General features: G+C 40.3%; 1 pseudogene; it reads left to right on the plus strand.

The window, feature by feature from the left end:
• The first annotated feature begins 5,290 nt into the window (after positions 1 to 5,290).
• Positions 5,291 to 5,409, plus strand: LOC112474155 (annotated as a pseudogene).
• Positions 5,410 to 21,188: the final 15,779 nt, after the last annotated feature.

Genomic DNA, 21,188 nt, shown 5'->3' on the forward strand with positions numbered 1-21,188 from the left:
TTAACCCTAAAGGAATGACTGATGAATTCTCTATTCAGGTCATCGATGAATAAACCCAGACCCTCCTCTTACTCAAAATGGAAAAAATAAATGTTATAATAATCAATACTAATTGTGTATTTTTACACAATCTCATTTTATATTTAGAACAACCTATCAAGAAGGTCTTTTCATAATTCCCCTTAGACAGATGAATACACCTAGACTTGAAGTGCTTAAGTGATTTGCCTAAACTAACCCAGGTAGCAAATGGCTAAGCTGAGACTTGAACTTGGGCCATTCTGGCTCCAGAGCATGTACCTATAACCATACTTTCTTGTCTCCCAACCATTGTGATCAGGGCAGATCCAGGTTTTGGGGAGCCTGGAGCTTATATATTGGCGGACCTTCATTAAGAAAAAAATATCTATATGAAAAGAAAATTCAAACAGGGCTTTAGAAGTTGTTCATGCAAGTGAGGGAGACTGAAGCTTAAGTGTCATTAGCTTCACAGTAAATACACTTTTAATTATGATAAAGCTATTATTGCCAATAATATTAATATGAAGAATAATAATTATTTTTCAAATGCGAATATATGAAAATCTGGTTGGTTTAAGATTTTAAATTTTATTTGGATAACACAGTCATTCAGAGACCCCACATACCCCTTTCAAACCACCACATAATTTCTCTGCATCTGAGTCATACCTCACCTGCTCAAATCCCCTTCATGTTATTCTTGCATCTCTATTGGTGCTAGCTCACTTTCAACTTCTTAATAATAATTGTAATTATAGCTAACGTTACTATGTAAGCCAGGCTTTGTTCTAAGATCTTTTCTCATAGCCTAGTAATTAAAATGCCCGATATCATTCCCACTTTTTAGTTGAGGAAACTGAGGCCCTGAGAGATTAAACAGTTTGTCTCTGAAGTCTGCACCATTTCACCATAGTGCTTCCAATAGCCCAGGTAAATCAGACATTAACACAAGCAGATTCCATAGAGGTTAAAATATAATAATTATAATGTTGACAAAGTAGCAAATATAAGGCTAAGATATTCTGTAAGAATATCTTAATGCTTTGGTCAGAATCCCCTTTTGGCACCTGTGAATAGTGCAAGAACAAAAATCAGCAATTCTGAGACACAGAAGTCCTTGAAACTATGTGATTTAATGATAAGAAATACACTTTTTCCTGGGTTGCAAATTATGAAACCCAAAGAATAAGCTTGTCAGTGCCTGAATTTACACACTTATAAGGATGCTTTTGTAGCCATTGTCAAATTGCCTGTACCAGAGAGGTGTGCTATCCCTGAAAACTAGTAGCCAACCAAGAATTGTACTTGAGGACACTAGGAGGAGTCGTATAAAATTATCTGGTCAAATTGGCTTGGCAGTCTTCCTGGGGCCGAAGCACCATGGAGGGTACATATCTGAGTCATGTTCCTTGAACTTCAATGTTTGAAGGAATCTCAAAATTTATCTAGTTCAAATCCGTAAAGGCAGTGGGCCCCTGAGATGTCCGAGGTCACAGATTTAATGAGCATTATTCATTCAACAAACTAATTGGACAGATTATGGAACTAGGATAGAGGACTTTTTTACTGCCCCATATTGCCTCATGGTTAAGATACATCACTGAGACAGCATCAGTAATCTTCATTTTTTAAAAAATTTCCGTCTATGACATAGACAGACAAGATTTTCATTAGTCTGGGCTCTGCTTACCTATCCACCAGCATCGCAGTTGCCCAGTATGAACCCTTGTTCTATTTCCCAGAAATTACTCACTACACACTCTTGTCTTAGCTCCAGCTGCTGTAACGAAATACCATAAACTCGTGGTTTATAAACAAAAGCAAGTGATTTCTCACAGTTCTGGAGGCTGGAAGTCTGAGTTCAGGGTGCCAACACAGTTGGGTTCTGCCGAGAGCCCTCTTCCAGGTTGCAAACTGTTGACTTCTTGTTGTATCTTTGCATGCTGAAAGAGGGAGAGCTAGCTCTCAGGCCTCTTCTTGTAAAGGCGCTAATCCCACTCATGAGGGCTCTGCCTTCATGACTTAATTACCTCCCAAAGCTCCACCTCCAAACCCTGTCCCATTGGGGATTAGATTCTAACATATGAATATTGGGAGGACCCAAACATTCAGTCCATAACAACTGTCATGACTCTGAGCCTTTGTGTAGGCTGTTTTCTCCACCTGGATTGCTTTTCTTCCTATTCTTCACCACATAAACTCGTTCATCTGTCAAAACTCAGAAATGTCGCCTTCACAGTGAAGCTTCTCATGAATCCCTCATTCCCCAACCATCCACCCAGAAAGAATTAGTTTGATCCCTCTTCCGTTCTCTCAAAGCACAGTTCTGAGAGCTTTTGGCACTTACCACATTGTATTTTGGGTCTTGGTTTAATTTTGTTCCCCCCATTAAACTCTGAATTGTTTTAAGTTAGAGATCCAATGTTGGTCATCTTTTTAGTCACCTAATGCTTAGGCTCTGGTGGGTACTTAAAAATATATATGATAATAACAATTAACATTTAATTCCTTCAATAATCCTGAAGGGTGGGTGTGATAAGGATAGACATTACCAATGTTCACCAAGATTTCTGGTTCTCTTCCTGAAGTTAGATGTGGCCACATGATTTGCTTTGGCCAATGAAATTTAAGCAGAAATTACATTTATCACTTCCATGTATAATCACCCAGGAACAGGTGTTCTTTCCCCCGCAATGGTAACCCCTAAAACCTTGTGTTGAGCAGGCAACATCGCAATATGGTGAAGCCTCAGTTACCCTCTTCTGACCCATGTTTGACATATAGTATGGGTGAGAAATAAATCTATTTGTTTGTTTGTTTTTAATCACTGATGTTTTGTGTTTGTTACTGCAGCAAAACTTAGTCTCTCCTGGCTAATATCAACAGTGGCTAATATCCTTTTCTTATAAATGAATTAAGGTCACTCAGGTGTTAGGTGGCAGAATGATTCAAGCTCTACTAGGTATAATATAATGTTAAAGCTTATCTGCTAGTCCATAATGGAATAGAGAAGGAAAGAGATCTGCTTCCACACCGAACATTTCAAATTTTGCTTCTTTTCCAGTTTTTAGGCATTGTCAGAAATTGATAAAGCAGCTATTCCTTCTGAGAATCTAAGCAAATTCTCCCTTACTTCCTTCCTGTATCCTCTGATATGTCCTTTCCCTAATTCCAACTCCTATGTTGGAGTTTTCTCACAGCAACCTTGAAAGGTTTTTACACATAAAGCATTTGTCCTTTACTAAAAACAATAAAGAATGTGCTATTGGTGTATTCATTTTCCAGTCATATTTTTAAAGGTCATTTAAAGAGTTCTTTTACTTTCTGCTCAGCAAACCTATTATCTTTCATTAAATGCCAAACAAATGTTTTTGTCTGCTATGACTTCCTTTTTTTATTATATTTTTTTGTCAAATTTTATTTATTTTTATTTGACATAACACTATGTAAGTTTACAGTGTACAACATGTTGATTTGCTACATTTATGAATTGCAATATGATTACTATTGTAGCATTAGCTAATACCTCTGTCACATCATGTAATTATCATTTCTTTTTTTGTGATGGGAACAATTAAGATCTAGTCTCTTAGCAAATTTGATGTTTATAATACAGTATTGTTGCCTATAATCACTATACTGTGCATTATATCTCCAGGAATTATTTATCTACTAGTTTCAAGATTGTATCCTTAACACCTCACCTGTTCCTCCAACCCCCAGCCCCTGGAACTACCATTCTACTCTCTGTTTTCACAAGTTCAGCTTTTTAAGATTCCACGTGTAAGTGATATCATACAGTATTTGTCTTTGTCTGACCTATCTCACTTAGTATAATGTCCTCAAGTTCTGCTATGGTATCTTTAAAGAAATTTTCATTTGGAAAAAAAGCCAACTCTCTTTGACAGTGGCTATCAATGAGTTGGTAAAACACTGAAATTAGGTTGGATTATGGGAATACAAATTCAAGGCTAAAGAAAACACCATTCTTTGTCTAGTTCAGCCCAAAGACCCCTCCATGAACACTTGGAAAGTACAATGTTATCCAAGAAGTCAGGCTAGCGCTAGCTAGTGTTTAAGATCAGGGTTTCAAAATCAAATGAGTTTAGATCCAAACTCTTCCTCTTCTTGGTCTATGACCATGATTACATTATTTAATCTCTTGGAGTCTTAGTTTTATCGTCTTCAAACTAGATAAATAATAGCTACCTTCATATGGTGGTTATAAGAATTATATCCTTACATGAGTTCATGCTAATAAAGCCCCTTGCATGGCTGCCTAGTATCTGATAAGAATTCAATGAAGAGCAGCATTAATACAGCCATAAATAACACCTGCTCATCTGCACGGCTTGAGTTAAAAAACATCAGAATATTACCACAATGAAGTGGCAGGAATCGAAGAAACCAACACAAGTTTGCTTAGCTTCACAGTTGCTATTCTTTTGGGAAATTTGTTGGTCAAGAAATTATGATGGGAATTGAGCACAAGCAGAGGAGGTGTTCTCTTGGGAGTCAGATTAGGATTCTGTTAGATATTTAGTGTACATTCTCTAGGCCAAAACCAATTTTGTTTTTCTTAAAATCTAGCTTTAATTTCTGCCTCATCCTATATATGTTCTGTGCCTATATTTTTATTACTCCATATATCTGGAAAAAATTAGCATACTCTACATACAGTTATGTACCTGGCTTTTCACTTCAGAATGCACTCAATTAGGAACTATAGATTGAAGTGGAGAGATCATCCTACCTCAGTTTACAGGTGTAGAAAATATTGTGCATATGGGCCATAATTTATTCACCTAGTTCCTATAGATAGGCCTTTAAACTGCTTCCAAGTAGAACTTTCATGAGTAGCCTTTACATCCATAAGCACACATCCCCACATGCCCATTAAAATTGAGAAACTATGTGTTAGGTTTAGCCTAACTATGGTTTAGCCCTGGAGGTTACTGGGTATGGTAATATATTTCTTTTTGTTTATTGAACAATCTATTCCTCTAGTTCCGATTAAAATCAAAATCTACGTCCTATAAATATTAATGTGACAGCTTCTGCCAAGTTGGAAATGGGGATTACCTTCCTCACTCAGAAAAGAGTGGGAATCTTTGGAAACCCCTCATTCCTTTGTCTTTATAACTCCATTTTACAACTGGATAGAAGGTGAAACTCGCAGATGTGATTCTCAACCACTTTTTCTTGGCAAACTCTTTGATACTTTTCCAAACCAAGCTTTTCGTAGATGATGATTTAAATGCTTTGGTATGTCTATGGCCATGGTACCCTGAACAAGCCCGATCCCATCTGATCTTGGAAGCTAAGCAGGGTCGGGCCTGGTTAGTACTTGGATGGGAGACCACCTACGAAGACAAGGTGCTGTAGGTGTAAAAAATAAAAAAAATAAGGGGCTGTAAGCTGACAGGGTCCTTGTAATCTGTGAGGTCAACCAAAGGTTGCCTCGCCTAAAAATAATAAAAATAAATAAAATAAATAAATGATTTGGTATATTCTGGATCATACTTTGCTAAGTAGGAAGGAACCATTACATGGTAACATTTTCTACTATTACCATAGTATTTAGAAAATTATTAAAGTCCACATGGTATATGTGCAGTGAAACCAGGGACATCTGGAATACTCTAGGTCGTAGGATTTGAACTTACCAGTAACAGAGCGTGAGAGACTGCACTTCCTTTTCCCACTTCATGATTCCTGTACCAAGGATCCTAGGTCTCTGGCAAAGGGATGAGCCTGTCTTTTCCAATATCCAGACATCACAAACTTCTAACACTCCCAAGGTTAGAGTACCTCTTTGGAATTTAATCAAGTAGTTTCTGTTATAACCTAACGGCCAAATCTTAGGCCTGAGATTTATTCCTAATCATTATCTGAACTCACCTTGCAGCTTTGAGTTTATCATTTTCCCTATTATCTCAGTTTGTCCATTGGCAAAAGAATGAATATTTGCAGTCATCAAATAAAAATTGCACTTTGCATGGAGAACTCCCAGTGAAGTAAGCAGTCGTGATTAGCATACATACCAGGGCTATACAGTTAATATTAATTATCTCATGTATTTCTCACTACAACCCTAAGAGCAAGGCTTTATTATATCCTCTTTTTACAACCATGGAAACTGAGGCTCAGAGAAATGAACTAATTTGCCCAGAGGTATCAGAATAAGTGAGTCATGGAGTCAGGGTTAAAACCTGACTTTAAAGACTGTTCTTTCCATAAGTCAAATTAGATTTTATTTAATAAGATCCAGAATGCATAGTCCTAAACATTTATCTTATGTCCAAAGTCCTCTGAGAATGTATGCCTAAAAGACTCTCTCTTACAGAAATTACCATTAATGTCACAGTCAATCAACAATATTTATTAACTACCCTTTATACTCTACCAGGAATAATGGCAATAACATTTTGCATTCCAGACTCTTTCAACTTCTCAATGCACTATCCACATCTATTGATGCATTTTATTCTCCTAGAAATACTGTGAGTCCTCGGAGATGAGGTCAAAGAATTTGCCTAGTCAATTATAAAGTTTCCTGACTCTTCATCCAGTGAAATTTCCTTTAGGATGAAGAGTGTGTGTTTATGCATGTGTGAATCAATTAATTTACTGGGTATTTTTAAGTAAAAGAACTAAATGTTTGTTGTAACAAACCAAACAGTACGGATCTGTTTTTGAGATAAATTACCTTCCCCTTTCTTCTTTCAACCCCACCCTTCCGAAGTTATCCGTGGTAATGGAGAGGTGTGTAATTTTCCACTCCAGGCTATAGACATCCATGGTATCAAATATAATATCGTAGACTGAGTCATGTAGTAAAAGATACTTTCTCCAGAAAGTCAGAAGTATAACTTTACAATTTTAAGTACAAGAATACATCTGAGATTCTCTCATCTTGCCCTAGAGTCTATTTCTGCCTCCCCTATTGATCCTATGCCTGAATTCCCCTTCCTAGTTATAGGCCTCTTAGCCTAACTAGACTCCAAGGATTAATTGGCACTGGCTGATTTTGCTATGTTCCCAGTTTGTCACCTACTTGACATAGTAACTGTTCATCCTAGTACATAAAAATTGGGAACCCAACCCACTTTGTCACCTTAGCCAGCTGCCCATCAACTTCCACTGAGGGTATTTTGTGGTCTCCAAGGATGACTTTATAAGAACTTTAAACTTGGAGTGAAGTCTTGGTACACACAGTGCTCCCTGATATGAACGCAGCACTTCGTCCATTAATCCCTTTCTGCCATTCTCACAGTGTAAGAGTGTCTCTTGGGCTCTGTCCTAAAATTGTTTTACAATCATTTAACTTACACTCACATCACATCAATTTTGACATCATAATGTGATTTGCATTGATTTGAGGCTGCCATCAGGATGAGCTCATAACTATGTCAAAACCTCTGTTGAGTAAATAAAGAACTGATTTCGAATGTGGGGAATGATGGAGGATGGAAAAATCACAGAAAGAGATCAGAAACAATACAAGCTCAGTAGGGAAATTTTAGACATCAAACATTTTTTTTTTAAACACCAAGTACCAAAGGTCACTAGTCTCCCACATCAAATACCCAATTTTTTTAAACAAATCCAGTATGAGTCTTGAAACAAGTCTAAAATATGTGATTTTGATTTTGTAGAGAAGATCCTAGGATAATTAATAATTTTTTTTAAATAAAGGAGGAAATTTAGGGGATGTCAGATGAGGGAGAGGCTGGAGAATGGCACCATTTTCTTTTCTGTCCTCACTCAGCACACAGACTTCAACTTATGTACAGTGGTTTACATCCGATTAACTGATCCCGAAGTGCAAAGTTTTCAGAGTAATACCCATTTGCAGGCCTAAGATGCCACCAGAGGGGCAAAGCAGGCTCCAAAATGTGGCTTTGTGCCAGTTTTTAAAGGACTAGCAGCCCCCTTTGTAGTCAGTTAAGGCTGACTGCAGCACCCCACTTCCCCAGGATGCGACTTCTGCATTTATCTCGCCAACAGCTGAACGAAGGAGCGAGGTCTGGCCAAAGGTGGGTGGAACCGGCATGAAAACATCCCTTCACCATATCATCTCGTCTGAAGAAAGCGAATCGAGACCGCGGAAGGTTTTCAGGCTGAGTTCCCGCAGACCTTAACTGGAATAACTTGCTCTCTTTCACATCTGCAGCTGTGTCCTCCTCGGGGAGTTGTCCAACTAAATGTGATTTTAAACATCTGTCAGCTAAATCAGAGCTCCAAATTTAGCACTCGGGAACATTATGTGGATTTGTGATGCTCGCTGGAGCACACTGGATCCGTAAACCAAGCTCACGTGACACAGTCGGGTGGTACTCGGGTTGGTAATTTCATCTCTGACACATTTAATTTGCCTTCGCATTTATGAAAATTATGTAAAGAGAAAGAATGACCATTTCCCTGTGAACTGTTTCCTGAATTGCTGTGAGATCAATAGCCAGAAGGGAAAGTCTTTACGCTGGGAATAGTGGCCATATTCTTAGCCAGTCGTTTGCCTGGAATTTAAAAAAATTCCCAATGGGCTCATTTTGTCTGAATTTCCTGAAACTCTGTTCTCTGCCCTGAGCTGCCTTTGTGGTCCAGCTCTAACTTCACTCCACTATACCCATCTCAGAGGGGAAGAGGTTGTGCTTGCAGTCAGGGATCCTAGTTGCCATGTTTGGAAACGCCAGGCATGGAGAATCATTCTTTGCCTCCGGTGGATGATGTTTCTGAAGAGATGTGCTGCTGTTCGGGAGAACTAGGAAGCCAGGCCTTCGCTCAAGACTCTCTTTGCTGACGCAATACTCCTGAGTGACTGGCTAAGAATCCTTAGTGAGGATGGGATTTTGTAACCCATCCTATCAGTTCCTGAGATCATGGTGCTTTGGGAGACATTGGGAGAAACATCCTTGCAATTCAGTATGGGTTCCTGACTGATGATTTATCACAATAAACTAAAACTCGTGAATTTACTTTGCTTAGTTTAGTACAAAGCTCACAGCTTCCAGAGTCCATTTCTCCATTAAGCCTTCCCTAGATCCGCAGAGTTGGTTACTCTCTCCTCTGAGCTCCCAAGACAGCCTGTGTGTGGCTCTCATCCGGTGTTGATGTGTGGTGTTGTCAGGGAGTGTCTGCAAATGCTCCTTTGATCTCTAGGGGGGCAGAGATGGTGTTTGATTTGTCCTGTATCCCCAAGATGACAACACGCCCATAGATGGTGCTGATCTGACATTTTATAGATAGTGAATAAATGCACAAGGGACTGGTACTAGTTCAAAAGACATAAGAATATACCATGAAAGGTGGTTCAGGCACAGGGTCGATGGCAAGAGGAGAACCCTTATAAATGGGAACTGCTGTTTAAGAGATGGCAGTCCTCTCAGAGGTACAAAAGCCCAGGCAAGGGCAGCCAAGAGCTAGGACCTAGGGAAAGCAGTGCCATCTACATGGGGTTGTTTAAGGGGCTGAGCAGGGAGGGGCTTCTGTTCCAAAATATCTTCTTTCTGGCACCTGAAATTAGAGTGCTTGAAATTTATTCCTAGAAGTCATGTTAATTCTTCCCTCTATTCATCCCACATCTGGGAAGACATACTTAACTTGGAATCGCATAAGAAAATATTTAAGACCAAAGACTATAGCATCGGATTGTTCAGGGTTCAAACCCCAGTCCATAAGTCACTAAGGTGCATTATCCTGGGAAAATTACTAGACATCTCCGAGCTAACTTGTTAGGTAGTTTAAGGGATTCGATGAACTAGTGTGAGTAAAGTATTTGGCACATAGCAAATATTCAGTATCATCAATATTATTATCATTACTATAATTAGTTTGGACTCTTTTGTTTGCAAGTGATAAGAATGAACCAAAACTGGCTTAAAAATACAGGTTTGTCTCACAGTAACGAAGAGCGGGAAAGTATTTAGGCCTCAGGGAGATACTGTTACCTCTGCCCTTCTCTGCTCATCTGCTCTATTTTTCTCTCTTGGCTTCTTCTCTTTTTGGATCTACATGATTATTGGAGAAAATCTACCTTTCAGCTCCTAAAATGACATGTTGCAGATAGAGCTACTCAAAAAGAGAATGATACAAGTCATTTTCCTGGCCTTAATTTCACATTTCTGGGGAAAGACTCAGATTGACTCACCTTGAATCTGAGGCTAGTCCTGCTTATTCAGCTGTGGCAGGAGATAGGTGGAGGTGGAGGTGAGGGTCACAGATACACAGTGGCTCCTTCTATCCTGGGCCCACTTCATTGCTAAGGAAGCTAGCAGAAAGAGAGAGGGCAGTCGCGCGCGCACACGCGCCCATGTGTGTGTGTTCAGGGGGGGAATCATCAGAGACAGGCAGATGCTACAAAAGTTACCCTCGCACTGTTACGAAGATAAAAATGGGACATTTAGAAATGTGAAAAATGTGTGAAATGTCCTGTGTGAAAAAACTATGATTGCATATACGTTGTAATCATAACTATGTTCACTTATTTATAAAGGTAAAGATTTATAGGGAATGCAAAGAAATCATTTTTATGTTATGGTGATGATTTTTTTAACGCCCCTTGATTTAGTAATAAAATTTTGTTTAATGTGGGAAGCTCCTACAGGGATTAATAACCTTTGAGCCTTTGCCACCTAACACCTTAGCAAGGATTAGTTGACAACAGGCTGAGAGCCAGGCCCCAGGGGACAGATCTAGGCCTGGAGGAGAGGGCTGACAGAGCAGAGAAGTGTCAAGGGCGCTGGAGGCAAAGCTTCTTGTTCTTCACAGTGGATGGATACTACAGTCCTCTCTTCCTAGAAAGGCAGAAACCCAGCTTAGAATTCTAAAGCCTCCATTGAATTTTCATAGAACATCAGTGAATTCCGGGCCAGACACAGGGCAACTACCAGAAAACTCTTTTGATAATAAAAAGGCATCAAAAATACTGTGAAAGGGCAACACATGGTTTTCAGGACAAGGCTGGTGCCGACTTTCAAAGGCCCTACAGACATCCTATAGGAACATTTCTATGGAAACAAATATCCCCACATATTTGTTTCCAAACCCATTGGCACTCTGTCCCCACTTCCCACCCCTGGAAACAGTGAGAATAACCTGAGAAAAGTCTTTCCATGTGGGCTTTGGCACTCGGCTTCCGCTAGCCTGAAGGTCAATGTGCTGCTTCTTCAAGCATTTCCCTTTGGGGATTGGGTAGGACAGATGGTCACTGTCATGTTAAAGCCAAAGACTTATGAAGCAACTTTGAGAGCATTGGGAGAGCTGAACTCCCACCCCAGAGAGAGACCCCCTGAGACTCCAGCTGGAACAGTGACCAAGACTCTGAAATGCAATGGGTAAATCACAGACCCAGCCCAAGCTGCAGAGCAGAAACAGTGCTTTTGAAATTGCTCAAGTTGACTGCTCTGAGACATTGCCCAAATGTTCCCTTAAACACTGCTTTTATCTTCGGCAAAGCTATATAAGGCCAAAGCGCCAGAAAAATTCACTACAGCTTAAGGCCTTTGAGTGAGTGGTCAAGGGTCAGGCACTAGGAGATCCAGAGTTTTGGTACTAGAGATCCATCCTTTCTATGCCCCTGACTTAACCAAAACCCTTACTATCACCAAGTTAGGCAATTTCAGCAGTGTTTATCTAAGCCCCAGGTCTTTGCATCCTGTGGAGTGTAGACCTACAAAGTTAGCTGTATAAAACATTTACAAAATAGCTGTACATTCATTAAGGTGGTCAATTAATTGAGCACCTACTATGTGCGCAGTAGTGTGCCAGGAGCCGAGTATAAAACAGTGAATAAGTCTCAGTTCTGCTGAATCTAGGTATCTACAGCTCAGTAAGGGGAAAAAAGATACCTAAAGAGGCAACAACAGCACAGGATGATAAATGCTCATAGAATAAAGGACAGAGTACTTGGCAAACCCAAGAGAAACGTAACGGGATAGTGAGGGGTCAGAGGTTTCCTAAAGCAAAGACTAGTTCTTCAGAGTCCTAAAGGAAGTAAAAGACTTGGGCAGATGAAGATGAGAAACAAAACTGCAGTTGTTAGACCCTTCAGCCCGGCTCCTGGCCCACCTCATATCATGCAGCCTGGCTGTGGGCTGAATTTGTAAAAGTAGCACAAGTCTATATGTGTATGTGGAGAGTTAGAGGGTGTGAGGAGCTGGACACACAGAAATGAAAACAAAGGCTTTCCTTCTTCCAGGAAGTATTATAAAATCCGGCTTTCTGATTGCACCTAAGAGAACTGTCAGAACAAGTTAGTCAGGTTAATCTAAATAATTTATCAAATATGTGGAGTACCTACTGTGTGCCAGGTGCTAGAGGTGAAAGATAAATATGATACTACAAGACAGAGAGAGAGGTGAGAGGAGATATGCAACAGGGTCTGGGGTGGAGGAAAGAAGGAAGGGAAAAGTTATCAAGCAGGGTAGGTGACCCAACAGCCTACTACCGTAAGCTTACTGACCGGTTTTTGTCTGACCATAGGTAGCTAGCAACCTCATCTCCACTGAGATGAACGAGAATGAATACACTTAAAGGCAGGGGTTTAATTCAGCATAGTAAACCATTTCTTGCAAGTTGTCTGCGGCATGATTTGAATGTGAGATTAATGCTCTGTGGGAAGCTGCACCACTGGCAGAGGTTTGTAAGCAAGAAAGTAGTTTAGATGACCCACTTCAATTTCTCCCTGGCCTGTGCCTGAGATTTGACAAAACTTAACTGAAATATAGAGTGAAGGAATCTTTAAAGGAGCTTGGAAGATTGAAGTTCCATGAGCATTTTCCCTCACACAGAGTTTTCACAAGAAAATGTCAAATACCAAAATGTGTTATTCCAGCTTTGTATTTGTGCATGTTTGTGTGCTTGTGTGTGAGTGTGGTGGTGATGGTGGTGGTATTTGCAGTTTGTGGCTTTAGATCAATTTCAGACCTTTGTCCATTCTTACCTGGTTCAAAAGCAAAGGTGAGAGATGTTCATTGGGAAATTACACACCCACCTAAATATTCCATTCTCTATTCTTTGAAACCTCTCATTTACAGAATTAGAGCTAGGGGGCATATAAATTAAATGAGAACCTGTCTATTGTGATGCTTATCAAGTGTTTGGCATATTTTATCAGCGATAGCGTAAGTAAAATAACTATTTCAAATTTCTCATTTTACACATAAGAAAACTGACTCACATAAACAGTTTAGATGAATTGTTCAAAGTCCCACAGCTGCTCATTTTTTCACATATAAATTCATGCAAATATTACTGAGTGACTGCTTCATGCTCCAGTCCAGTGCTCTCCTTTTATAATCTGGAATTTATATTTTAAGGATCCAAGTTAGAGGCATAAGTCTGCCTGCCATCTTTAAGAGCTGTTGGAAGGGAGATCTAATATTTTGACAACAATCTGTATCTTTTCCCTGAATATGCAAGCATTTTGATCACTGGCAAAATATGGAGCAAATAGTTTGACCTCAAAAGATAAAACTCTTGTGAATTTTAGGTTTATAGTTTTTAAAACAATCAAGGTTGGCAGAATGAAGGCAGTTGGACAAGTTCAAGTATAGTTTGCATATTATCCTATTAGATCGTTGTCTATTTTGTTATATTGGAGAGTCTACTAGTTAAACTTATATGCCTCTTTCATAAATTATGTTTTTAGAATGATAATCTCAAACTTAAGTTTGGGTTAATAAAATTATCTGTGGATCATTTCCCAGGGAACTCGAAATCACAGGACACAAATGAGTGGTCCCAGCCAAATCCAGCTTTTGGTTACAGTATTTGGTTTGACTTGCAGAGTTATATATTTTATATAAAAATAAAGATTCTAGCTTCCCCTACAAGTCAGTTCTTGAGACACAGTCTCATTCTCACTCTCAGCATGAATTGACTAGGGCTGTAGATAGCATAGCCTTTTGAGAAAAGGCAAACACTCGCCACAGTCCACCTCACTTGCTTCCTTCCTCTGTATCTGCCTGCTTCACTCATTTAGGTACCAGGTCTAGCTGGCATTTAACTTCCTGGCCCTTGCTTCATATCAGGAGTCAAAATCTTTGCAAAGCCGTAGAGGCTGTCCAACCGATTTTTGCACTCACAGGTGCTGAGTGCAAAATAGTTTTGGCGATCAGTGGGGTTAGGTATATGCATTCATTCACTCAACATATATTATTGTCTATGTTCCAGACAAGTGCTAAGAAGGGGGAAGAAGGATAAATAAGGCTGAGCCCCTTCAGGAGCCCATGGTTTAGTGAGGGAGAGAAACATGTTAGTGATTAGAATAGTTTATCCAAACATTATGGTGAGTCATTGAAGCACAGAGGTGGGGAGTCATTGAAGCACAGAGGTGGGGAAGGGGAATTTAAGACATTTCAATAGAGGAAATACTGAGCTGAATGGTCAGTGTCAAACTAGGAAAACATAAAACATTCTAAGTAAGGAAAATGGAGCAGTTTCATACTGTAAATTGGTAAGCCAGCTGTGGTGGTTTTAAAACATGACATCCACGGTTTTTGACATTTTTCTCATTGAGAGATGTGGTCCGTGTCTCAGTCCCCTGATTGAATGTGGATGGACTCTATTTCAACTAATAGAGTAAGGGAGTGGGGAAATGATGCTAAATAACTTCAGAAGTTAGGGCATAAAAGGGAGCATTCTTGTTGCTGGATAGAACACTCACATTTGGAGCCCTGAGCCATGCACGTGTACGCAAACTGACTACTCTGAGGCTGTCGTGCTGTGAGGAAGTCATGCCACATGTCAAGCCGTGTGTGGGTGCTGTAGTCGGCAGTCCTAGCCTTTGAGTCATCACAGCCCAGGCACCAGACATGTGAGTAAATAATCTTCAGATGATTCCAACCCCTAGGTGTCATATCTTCCCCACTCACCCACTCTGTATTTGAGTATTCCCAACTAAAGCCTAGACATCGTTGGTCAAGAGATAAACCATCTTGACTGTGTCCTGTTCAAATTCCTGACCCATGGAGTGGTTGTTTTAAGCCACTGAATGTTGGGGTAATTTGTTACATAGAAACAATAACCAGAAGTACAGGTTATGGAATTGCTAAAAAGCCAAACAAGACAGGGAGGCAACCACAGATTAGCAAAAGCAGGAAACACAGTGCAAGAGGGACGAAAAGAATAGTTTGTATTCATGAGGATCAGGGTAGGATCAACCGGCAGAAGTTAAAACTTTTAAAGCAGGCCTTCTAGAAAGAAGGGAACAATGGAAGAAACACAGCTGGGGCTGAAGATACTACTCAAGGAACAAGAGAAATACTAGGTCTCTCTGTTCATCATGTTTGAATATCTTTTGTTATTGCCTCCAGTTGGCCTAACCCAGTCAGAAGCCTAAAAAACACAGCCTGCAAGAGTCAGTCCCTTCCAATACAGAGCAGAGCAGGGAACGGCAAGAAGTGGATCTAAAAGGAACAGGTGCAGGACTAGCATACGAGGTATTGAAAAATGAATAGAGAGTCACAAGACAGAGGAGGGATAAAATTTTAGACAAAAGGAACAGCAGAGGTATGAAGGTACATGATTATGCTCAGGAAACTTCCAGTAGCCCTCCAAAGTTGAAATGTACCTTGCGTTTGGAGTGGAATAGAATCAGTAGAAATTCTTATCCCCATTTATGGACAAGAAAGCAGAAGCTCGGTGCTATAGGCTGAGTGTTAATGTCCCCCACAAATTCATAGGTTAAAACCTAATCTCCAATATGATGGAAATTAGAGGGGGGACCTTTGGCAGATGATTAGGTCATGAATGTGGAGCCCTTATAAATGGAATTAGTCCCCTTAAAAAGAGAACACAGAGTGAGTCCTTGCCCTTCTCGCCATGTGAAGATGCAGGGAAAAGACAGCCATCTATGAACCAGGATGCGAGTCCTCACCAGATACTGGATCTGCCAATACCTTGATCTTGGAATTCGCAGCCTGCAGACTATGAGAAATAAATTTCTGTTGTTTATAAACCACCCAATCTATAGTATTCCATTATAGCAGCCCAGAGAGACTAAGGCACTGAGAGAGCATAAGTGTAGTAGGCATTTGTCATCTGGGAAGTCATCTGGGCCTTAACATCTTCATATTTGAGAGAAAGAACCCTCTTTTGTATATGTCTTGGTGGCAGATAGGGCACTGTCAACCACTAATAAAGCCAAAGAGGCTGACCTGCCTCTGTCAGAGCTGCATAATCCCAATTGGACATTTCTGACCAGAACCTGAAATCTTGAATAACACAAAGATAGAGTTAAAAGATTATTCACAGCAGCAGTGGTGGTGTTGGGGGTCAAGTATTATGATATTGAGTGTCTAGTGGAAGCCTCTGGATTCTACAGTTTTGGTCTGGTTCTATGGCCTGAGTCATGATCTTTCTCAACTCCTGCTAATTTTCTAAAATCTGATCCTCCAGACTGCCATTGAATTCTGGGAACTATCCAATATCTTGCCAACACTTTTCTTTCCTGCTTAAGTTAGATAGAGTTTCTGTTGCTCATAGTCAGACGATAATATTATAAGTAAGATCTTGTGCTCTTACCTGCTCTTTATGGCTTTTATTTTGATAATATCAGGTAGATGTTGAAGTGAAAATGAATCCAGACTGAGACACTAGATACATACACGTGATGTGGATCTTTATGAACTTGCTAGTCGTAAAGAGGTATCACTAAGGGAAATGATGAAATCATCAGCTAGCATTTATTAAACACTGTAACAATATTATACGGCTGCTATAAAAAATTACCACAAACTTAGTAACTTAAAACGACCCAAATTTATCATCTTACAGTTCTAGAAATAAGAAAAGAATAAAATGGGTCTTAATGGGCTACCATCATGGTGTCAGTAAGGCTGTGTTCCTGTCTTGAAGCTCTAGGTGAGAATCTGTTGTCTTGCCTTTCGCTGCTTCTAAAGGTTGCCTACATTCTTTGCCTCGCGGCCCCTTCCATCTATGAAGTCAGCAATGGAAGATTGAATCTTCTCATATCACATCACTCTGACAATGAGTCTTCTGCCTCCCTCTTCCACATTTAAAGAACTCTTGCGATTATATTGGGCCCACCTACGTAACCAGAATGATCTTATTTTTAGGTCATTTGATTAGCAACCTTAATTCTAACTGCAACTTTAATTCCTTCCTGCCATGTAACAACATATTCTCCAATTCCAGGGATTAGAATGTGAACATCTTTGGGGAGCCAAAGATTCTGTCTACCACAAGTACTTACTGTGATAGTTAGTTAATTTTATGCATCAACTTGACTTGGTTAAGGGATGCCCAGATAGCTGGAAAAACATTATTTCTGGGTGCTCCTATGAAGATGTTTCTGGAAGAGATTAGCATTTGAATCAGTAGACTAAGTAAAGAAGATCACTCTGGCTAATACAGATGGGCATCATCCAATTCATTGAAGGCCTGAATAGAACAAAAAGGCAAAGGAAGGGCAAATTTGCTCTCTGCTTGAGTTGAGACATCCATCTTCTCTTGCCCTCCGACATCAGTGATTCTCTGGCTCTCAGACTTAGACCACGATTTACATAATTTTCCCCTCAATTCTCAGGCCTTTGGACTCGGACTGAATTATACCACTGGCTTTCTTGGTTCTCCAGCTTATAGGTGGCAGATCATGGGACTTCTCAGCCTCCTTAACCACATGAGCCAATTCCTATAATAAATCCTATATAAATAAATTTCTATAATAAATAAATATATGTATTTATAAACCCTATTCATTCTGTTTCTCTGGAGAACTCTCATGTTATTATGTACCAAGATTTAACATACTTCACTTAATAATTTTTCTAGTGATGCTTTCTCGGGGCATGCAGTGGCCTTTGTGTCCACAGACCTGAGTATTAATAAAAAGTGCTTTGTAAGCAATTATTCTCTCTGCATATAGGTAAATGAGGCTGATTGAGAATAGGATTCAAGTGTTCTTATATTCCTGACCCAAAAGCATCTTAATCTCACCATAATTTCAACAAAACAATACAAATGACAGTTATTTGGGTCAACTGCTTATCATTTTTGCCTAATTACAATAGAGTAAAAAAAAAAAAAAGTTAGTCAAAACACATGTCAGATTAGCTTGTGTGAGCTTTATCTGATTACAACACTAACCTCCATTCTGTACACTAACCTTCATGGCTGGTTACACATGTAAAATGGTTGTCTGCTCACAACTTCAAAACATCAGAGGGAACATTGGGCATTAGAGACATGGTAAATTATCCAATGCCTTGATTTCCTGCCATAAGGAATGGTTCAAGCTGTGACTGCTGTTTTAGAGAGTCTGTCTATATTTAGGAATACAGACCCTCTTTGCTTACAAGGTTCTCTGACCATGAGATGGGGTGAGAGAAGAGGGGAAGAAACAAGAAGAGAAAAAAAATGGGATTTATGTAAATGTGATAAACTGGTTATATTACCTGCATTGGACCCGCTAAAAAATAAATAAATAAATACCTTCGATTCAGAGCAATTGCTGCAAATCATACATCCCTGATTATCTGGCAATATTCCTGGTGGGAAAGCCAGAAGTAGTGAAGAATGGATTTTAGCATGTCCTATGTGTTTATTTATGGTGCAGCACATCATCAAACAACACTTCACAGGCTCTAAGCTGGCAAACTGGAGAGCTTTGAAGAGAAATAATGAGCTGAGAGGTTCACGACATGCTATTAAAAAGTTTGTGATTGGATTTAGAAAATCAGATGTGTCTCCAAGGAAAGGACTGTTTCTGAGCTGTTGCACTTAGAATGTTTTTGAGCCCCAGAGCAGATATTTATGGGAAGAGAGAGTTGTTTTTGTCTTGAATCCAGGTTCTGACTCTGATGTACAGCAGGGAAGCCACTTTGCACTGCAGACCTGAAGTCCTGGAATAGCCATGATGTCACCTTTTTCTACTGATCTGCTACCACTGCACAGAGGCACGCTATTAACTCTGTGATGTTTTAGCTTAATTCTCTCATATGTGGGTTGCAATTCCAGCCAAAACAAAGTCGGCAAGGGCTTCTATAGCCACTGAACCACTCAAGGTGTTGCAGGCTCAGTGAGATAGGGGAGATCGTGTAAGGACTCATGGTTATGAACAGAAAGACAAAGGGAAGGAAAAGGCATCAGGACGGTGGGATTTCGAGTTGCCTCGTGTATAATTTCTAAATCAAGCCTTTGGGCTTCCAATCAGTGATTGGATGCTCTGGGTTTTCACCTTTGAAACTTTCATTGCTTTTCTGGCATATGGGATGGAAGAAAGCACCCCATTCTGGGTGGTAAACCATGAATCCCTCTCATTAAATTAGAAAGGAGCCATTTTAGGATATGAGATCATAAAAGAGGATAGTATTTGAAAAGAAAAAAAATTATACACACAATAATGCATAACTAGGCCAACACAGGATGAATTTGTGGTTAGGCCATTTTTCCCATTGCAGATGACACTTTAACGCTTTGAATCCCAGAGCCCTCCCGCGCACACCGAAGCAGGAAAAGGTGTCTCTGCTGCTGCCACCACCAAAAAGCCAAGCTGCACTGTAGGTTGAAGGAGGAAGGTTTAGAGGCACTGGGTTAGTGCTCAGCTCTTAAGTTCATGTTGCATGATCCCCAAGCCCTTCACTTGAGATTATTCTATGACTCATTCTCTTCTTCCCCCAGCAACATGATAACATAAACGCATAAGATCTCAGAAGATCTTTCAGATTGAATGACCAATGTTCAGAGCAATCACACCACGAAAGACTATTTGTGATCATTAGGGGTAAGGATGGGGGATTGGGTAAAATGTTATGCTAATCAAAGCAATAACCGTTGTTTCTTCTTCAGCTTTCTTCACAAAAGTCACATGGATGATGGTACATTTTCAAGCCTACTCCAGCCAAACTCTGAAATGTGCAAGTATTTTTGTTTTGTATAGGCAAAGCTGTTCTTTTCTCTCTCTCTCTCTCTCTCTCTCTTTCGTTCACTGTGGGAAAATGAACTTATTTTCAGTCACCCCTGACATCTGACCACTCAACCGATCACGAGGACACTGTGGTAAACCACAGCTCAACTTGAAATTATCTCTTTTAGGCACGGTTCTTGTACTTTGGATAGCACCATCCCTGACTACCCAGCTTCAGCTTTCCTCTACGGGAGTTCCATTTTCACTTTCCTCCATCTACTCAGAGCGAAAGGTCTTGCTCTAAAGCCTTTCGATTGGGTTCATCCTCGAACTGAATGCAAAAACTGACACCAGTTTTCTCAGCCAAAGCCCCCAGAGTGACCCATTTCTACATTATGTCCTTCTTTTAAAAGGGGGGTAGGGGAAGCATGAAAACTTTAAATGTCCTGGAAGGGAAACAAACAAACAAAAAAGAGCCAACTCTCCTGATTAATATCAGGATGATCCAGCAGGGTTTATACATATTCCTTCTGTTTGAATCATCTTGTTTTTTGTAGCCGTTTTACACCTCCAGATCCTGCCATCTGCCCACTTTGAAGAAATGCAGCAAAGCATTCCAAAAACAATGGCTGGAAGGAAATAAATTTGAATAAACTCAAGAGGGATCGACTTTTCTGCACCCTTCTGGTTGCTGCTGCACTCCCTGGAAGGAAAACAGTGTGGGGTGGAGCGAGGAGCATGCTGTGGGGGGTTTGGCTCTTCCTTGGCCCTGTCATGCCATCAGGCTAATAACAGAAAATTTGGTGTACAGATCTGGCTGCCCTCTTGGCTGAGGAAGAAGGAGGAAGAGGGGTGGGCGGCTCCCTGGGAAGTTATGTCCTACTCAGATCTGGTATGTGTCACCGGAATATAGGTCAGCATTTGCTGACCTATAGGCAAGCTAGAAGGAAGCATGTGGACCGCGGATCAGGCCCAGTTCCCCCTCACTCTCTTCCTGCCCAAAACAAATTAACAGGCCCAAAGAACATGGAGAGGCCATCAGGACAGAAGAAAGCAATCTTTCCATTTTGCTCATAAATGCTGGGGAAATCTCAGCTTAGCAGAGGCTTTATCAGTCCTGGGGTTGGGCCAAGGAGCAGGCTGAAATTCAGCTGGCCAGGCCAAACGCAGCTGCTGGTTATTCACGCTTCCCACAGGGACTTTTCCTCAATCCCTGATTTAGGTAGCAAAGTGGATGGGTAATATCTATGTAGCTGCCTAGGGTGATTGGAGAAACAGAATGACTTTCAATTACCAA

Source organism: Pteropus alecto, unplaced genomic scaffold (assembly GCF_000325575.1).
Source record: "Pteropus alecto unplaced genomic scaffold, ASM32557v1 scaffold88, whole genome shotgun sequence".
In the NCBI taxonomy this organism is placed as follows: Eukaryota; Metazoa; Chordata; class Mammalia; order Chiroptera; family Pteropodidae; genus Pteropus; species Pteropus alecto.